The sequence below is a fragment of the Myotis davidii genome, unplaced genomic scaffold (assembly GCF_000327345.1).
Source record: "Myotis davidii unplaced genomic scaffold, ASM32734v1 scaffold2712, whole genome shotgun sequence".
Taxonomy (NCBI): Eukaryota; Metazoa; Chordata; class Mammalia; order Chiroptera; family Vespertilionidae; genus Myotis; species Myotis davidii.
Window position 1 is genome coordinate 127,802 of NW_006283997.1, and position 7,065 is coordinate 134,866.

Below are 7,065 nucleotides of genomic sequence, written 5' to 3' on the forward strand. Positions count from 1 at the left end.
CATCAACAAATCAACAAACAACAAGTGCTGGAGAGGATGTGGAGAAAAAGAAACCCTAGTGCACTGCTAGTGGGAATGCAGACTGGCGCAGCCACTGTGGAGAACAGTGTGGAGTTTCCTCAAAAAGTTAAATATGGAACTGCCCATTTGACCAGTGATCCCACTTCTAGGACTATATCCCAAGAAACTAGAAACACCTCTCAGAAAGGATATATGCACCCCTATTTTCATAGTGGCACAATTCACCGTAGCTAAGATTTGGAAACAGCCTAAGTGCCCATCAGCAGATGAGTGGATTAAAAAACTGTGGTACACCCAGACTGGCCAGCCCCTAGTGGGGACCCCCAACTCTAAAGGGGCTGGCCAGGCACCCCAGTGGGGACCCCCACCCTTATCCAGGACACCCTTCAGCGCAAACCAGCCGGCCCCCGCCCATGCACCAGGCCTCTATTCTATATAGTAAAAGGGTAATATGCCTCCCAGCTCCAGGATAAGCGGAGCCATGAGGCCTCCTGGCACCGGGATCAGCATGATAGGGGCCAGAGTCCAAACCCCCTGATCGCAAACCCCCATCAACCCCTCACCCAGGCTGGCCAGGCACTCCAGTGGGACCCCCACCCTGATCTGGGACACCCTTCAGGGCAAACAAGCAGGCCCCCGCCCGTGCACCAGGCCTCTATCCTATATAATAAAAGGGTAATATACAAACTGACCCTAACAGCAGAATGACTGGGAATGACTGGTCACTATGACACACACTGACCACGAGGGGGCCGAAGCTCAATGCAGGAGGTGCCCGATGGTGGTCAGTGCGCTCCCACAGGGGAGCTCTGCTCAGCCACAAGCCAGGCTGACGGCTGCCTGTACAGCGGTGGTGGGAGGAGCCTCTCCCACCTCCTCAGCAGCGCTAGGGATGTCCAACTGCAGCTTAGGCCTGCTCCCCGCTGGCAAGTGGACATCCCCCAGGGGCTCCCGGGCTGCCAGAGGGACGTCTGACTGCCAGCTTAGGCCCAATTCCCCAGGGAGAGGGCCTAAACCAGCAGGTGGTCATCCCCCAGGGGTCCCAGATTGCAAGTGGGCACAGGCCAGACTGAGAGACCCCCCACCCCCGCCCCAGTGCACAAATTTTTGTGCACCGGGCCTCTTGTTTTAACAATAATAAGTATTACAACTGACGTCAGAGAAATTGGGGAATGAGAGATCACCTTGGCCAGTCCCCCAGAAATTACAAGTTAACCAACTAAAATTCAACAAAGAATTCCATAGAGGCACACTTGAGAGGCAGAACACTGAAACATCTAAATGTGGGCAACTGTGAATAAAGAGGGAGACAAGTAGGGATGAAAGTGCAGATGGCCCATAGTTGCAACCCTGTATCCAGGAGAGGAGAGGAAGCCAGTGTCTGGGGTACTAGGCACTTTCTTCAACCAGGATAAACAGAGAGTTGTGGGGGAGAGTTGAGCAGGGCAAGCAGAATGAACAGTAACTGAGTTAGCAGACTCCTGACCGAGCACGGGATTCTACCCTGTGGCTATCCATATAATGTTGGACAGTGGTGTTTCAGATAAAAAAACTAAACCACAGAGCCCTGCCACCCTTAATATCACTTTCCATTGCCTCTGTTGTTATGTCAAGGAGCATATTATATGTAAACCAAGAGCGACTGCAGTAGAATCGCTGTTTCCTCTGTGACTGATTCCCCAGTGTCGGTTATAGGGGTAGGAACCCCCAGAGGTCTGGGATTGCCATTACACTTGAGGCAAACAAAACCCCACCAAGTAGTTCATCTGTGCTGTCTTATGGAAGCTGTGGAGGTCAAAACTGGAAGATTAAAGAAATAAAAAATCTTGACATTCAGCGCCACCTACTAGAAAACAGTAGAAAGACATCTCCGGAGGAAGCTATCTGCCACATATAAATAGATATAAGTGCCTTGGCAAAGGAGGTCAGCAAATATCAAGAATAACGACAGTAATGAAGATGATCAGGAAAAAATGAAAAATCCCCAAAAAGGAAGCTGAATCACATGGAAATATTAATATAAATGACAGATTTCAAGACTGCAGTTCTGAAAACATTCAGTGCATTGTGAGAAAACACAGACGGGCAATTAAATGCACTCAGAAAACAAATCGATGTACAAAATGAATACTTTACTAAACGGATTGAAACTTTAAAAAAGAACCATTCAGAAATGAAGCATACAATTAAGGAGATTAAGAGTGAACTAATGAGCAAAGAAAACAGAGTCAACCAGATGGAGGAACGATTTACTGATATCAAAGAAAGGAATCTAGAAATGGCACAGAAGGAAGAAGAGAGAACTGAGCACAGAGAAAAAATGAAAGAGCTCTATCAGAACTATCTGACTACATCAGAAAAAGCAATAGTAGAATTATAGGCATTCAGAGAAGAAAGAGAGAGGGCAGGGAACAGAGAATCTGTTCAAGCAAATAGTGGATGAGAACATCCCAAACCTATTTAAAGAAGTAGATCCTTGAATCCAAGAAGCACACAGAACACCTAGTTGCCTCAATCCAAAGAGGCCCTCTCCAAGACACTAGGTATTGAAGCTGTCAAAAAATGACAAAGAAAAATTCTCAAGGCTGCCAGAAAAATGAAAGACGTGACCTACACAGGAAAAACCATCAGAATTTCATCTGACTTCTAGCAGAAACTCTAAAAGCCAGAAGAGAGTAGGACCAAATATGCAAACATCTGAAAGAGAGAAATTCCCAGCCACAAATAATATATCCAGAAAATTTATCCTTTAAATATAAAAAAATAAAAACGTTCCCAGATACACAGAAGTTGAGGAATTTTATCACCAAAAAACCTGCACTGCAGGAAATACTCAGGGAACTTTCCACATGAAACAAAGACTATAAGGTCACAAGACTAAGTGTAAGAACGCCAAAAAAATTACAGCATAAACAAGGATACTTGTGGCAACAAAACATAACATCCACAAAAAAGCAGGTGTGGCCATACTTTCATCAACAAAATAGATTTCAAAATAACAAAGAAAACAAGAGAAAGAGATGGGCAATTTAAAATGATAAAGGGGACACTACATCAAGAAAACATAACACATCCTAATATATATTCACCCAATCAGGAAGCAACGAAATATATAAAACAACTACTCATAGAACTAAGGGGAGAAACTAATCAAAAGACAATCATAGTTGGGGCCATTAATACTCCACTGACAGCTCTAGACCAAACAAACAGAAAATCAGTAATGCTATATTAACTGTGCCCAGCGTATGTGGCTCAATGGTTGAGCGTCAGCCTATGAACTAGGAGGTCACGGTTCAATTCCCAGTCAGGGCACATGCCCTGGTTGCCATCTCAATCTCTAGTAGGTGGTGTGCAGGAGGAAGGCTATCAATCAATGATTCTCTTTCACATTGATGCTTCTATCTCTCTCCCTCTCCCTTCCTCTATGAAATCAATAAAAATGTGTGTATGTATATGTACATGTATATATATACACACTAGAGGCCCAGTACACGAATTGGTGCACAGTGGAGTCCGGTTGGCCTGCCCCTGATCAGGCTGGGTGGGCCGAGGGGAGAGGATGCAGGAGGTTGGCCAGCCAGCCCCACTCCCGATCAGGGTGTGGTGGTGGTGGGGCAATTGGGAGTGGAGCAGCCCGGAGGGAGGTGCCACAGGCAGCTGGCTAGCTGGCCCCGTCCCCTGGTCGAACTCCAGGTCCAGGGGACAATTTGTATATTAGCCTTTTATTATATAGGATATATAAAAGAAATATCAACCTTAAAGGAAACACTAGACCAAACAGACATAATTGACATTTATAGAACCTTCATCAAAGAATATAAGATTATACATTCTTCTCAAGTGCACATGGAACATTTTCAAGGATAGACCATATGTTGGGTCACAAAACTAGCATCAACAAATTCAAGATTGGAACTGTAACAAACATATTCTCTGACCATAATGCCTTGAAATTAGAAATCAACTACAAAAAGGAAGTAAAGAAATACACAATTATGTGAAGACTAAAGAACATGCTAACAAAAAATGGACTGGGTCAAAGATGAAATAAAAGATGAGATCAAAACATATATAGAGACAAATGAGAATGACAACACAACTTATCAAAACTTCTGGGATGCAGTGAAAGCAGTAATAAGAGAGAAGTTTATCTCATTACAGGCCCATCTCAAGAAAAATCCCATGTAAATAACCTAATATCACATCTTAAAGAACTAGAAAAACAACAAAAGCAAACCAAAGTCAGCAGAAGAAAGGGAATAATAAAAATTACAGCAGAACTGAATGAAATAGAGAACAAAAAAATTATACAAAAAAATTTGACAAAACAAATAACTGGTTCTTTGAAAAGATTAATAAAATTGAGAAGACTGGCTAGGCTCACTAAGGAAAAAAAAAGGGGGAAAGATCAATCTAAATAAAATCAAAAGTGAAAGAGAAGTCATCACAGACATACAAAGGATCATACTAGAATATTAGGAAAGACTATATGCCACCAAATTCAAGAACCAAGAAGAAATGGATAAGTTCCTAGAAATATATAACCTTCCTAGACTAAGTCATAAAGAATTGGAAAATTTAAATAGACGAATCAACAGTGAAGACATTGAAACAACCATCAAAAACCTTACAAAAAAAAACAAAAATCCAGGAGCAGTGACTTCACCAGTGAATTCTACCAAATGTTCAAGGGAGACATAAAACCTATCCTTCTCAAACTTTTCCAAAAAATTGAAGAGGGAATACATCCTAACACATTCCATGAGGCCAATATAACTCCAATACCAAAACCTGGCAAAGACAACACAAGAAAAGAAAACTACAGACCAGTATCTCTGACGAATACAAGATTCAAAAATCCTAAACAAAATAGCAAATGGAATACAACAGTGCTTCAAAAAAAAGTAGATCACGATCAAGTGGGGTTCATTCCAGGCACAAGGATGATTCAACATAAGCAAATCAATCAATGTAATACACATTAACAAAAGAAAGGATAAAAATCATGTGATCTTAACAGATGCAGAAGAAGCACTTGGTAAAATACAACATCCATTTATGAGGAAAACACTCAATAAAATAGGAATAGAAGGAAAATACCTCAACATAATAAAGGCCATCTATCATAAACCCTCAGCTAATATCATACTCAATGGTGAAAAATTGAAATCTTTTTCTGTAAGATCAGGAACAAGACAAGGATGTCCACTCTCATTCAACATAGTGCTGGAAGTCCCAGCCAGCCCAATAAGGCAAGAGAAAGAAATAAAAGGCATCCAAACAGGGAAGGAAGAAATCAAACTGTCACTTGTAGACGACATGATTTTGTGTATATATAAATCGCTAAAGACTCCACCATAAAACTATTAGAAACAATAAACAAATACAGTCAAGTTGCAAGATACAAAATCAATGTGCAAAAATCCAGTGCCTTCAAAACAAACAAAACTTCAGAAAAAGAAATGAAAAAATACAATTCCTTCTGCAACTGTAAAACAAAAAAATACCTAGTAATAAACTTAACAAAGAATGTGAAAGACCTATACACTGAAAATTCTAAAGCATTATTAAAGAGACTAAAAGAGATACAACAAAATGGAAAAATATCACCGTGGTCATGGATTGGAAGAATCAACATAGTTAAAATGGACATATTATTCAAAGCAATATATAGATTTTATGCAATCTCCATCAAAATTCCAATGTCATTTTTTAAAGAAATAGAACGAGAAATCATCAGATTTGTATGGATCCACAAAAAACCCTGAATGGCCAAAACAAAATCCTGAGAAAAATGAACAAAGCTGGAGATATCACACTATCTGACTTCCAATTATACTCCACAGCAATGATAATCAAAACAGGATGGTATTAACAGAGAAACAGAGACACGATCAATGCAACAGACTAGAGAGCCTAGCAAAAAAAACCACATGTATATGAATAGATAATTTTTTACAAAGGAGCCAGAAATACACAGTGGTGTAAAGACATTCTTTCCATTAAGTGGTGCTGGGAAAACTGAAAAGCCACATGCAAACGAATGAAACTGGATTACAGTCTGTCCCCATGTACAAAAGTTAATTCAAAATGGATCAAGGCCTAAATATAAGACCCCAAACAGTAAGTTACATAGAAGAAAATATAGACACCAAACTTACAGATCTTGGTCATAGAGAACATTTTATGAAATTAACCCCAAAGGCAAAGGAAGTAAAGGCAAAAATAAATGAATGAGACTATATCAAACTAAAAAGCTTCTGCACAGCAAAAGAAACTGACAACAAAACAAAGAGCAGTCAAACAGACAGATGATATTTGCAAACAGTCGCTCCAGCAAAAGTTTAATTTCCAAAATATATAAAGAACTCATTAAACTCAACACAAAGCAAACAACCCAGTCAAAAAGTGGGCAGAGGACCTGAAAATACACCTCTCCCAAGAAGACATAGGAACAGCCAACAGATATATGTGAAGATGTTCAACCTCACTGGCAATCAGGGAAATGCAAATCAAAACTACAATGAGATACCACCTCACACCTGTTAGAGAGGCCATTATCAACAAAATAAGCAACAACAAGTATTGGGAGAGGTTGTGGGATAAAAGGGAATCTTCATTTACTACTGGTGGGAATGTAGGCTGGTACAACCACTATGAAAAGCAGCCTGGCGATTTCTCAAAAAAAAGTAACAATAGAGCTACCAGACAACCCCACAATCCCTCTCCTGGGTATATACCCCCCAAAAAACCTCAAACTCATGTATTTGCAAAGATATATGCACCCCTATGTTCATTGCAACATTGTTCATAGTGGCCAAGGCATGGAAACAACCAAAGTGTCTTACCATAGAAGACTGGATAAAGAAGTTGTGGTACTTATTCCAAATGGAATACTACTCAGCCATAAGAAAGGATAAAATACTGCCATTTGCAACAGCATCGACGGACCCTGATAATATTATGTTAAGTGAAATAAGTCAGTCAGAAAAAGCTAAGAACCACATAATGATATCACTCATATGTGGTATATAAAAATGA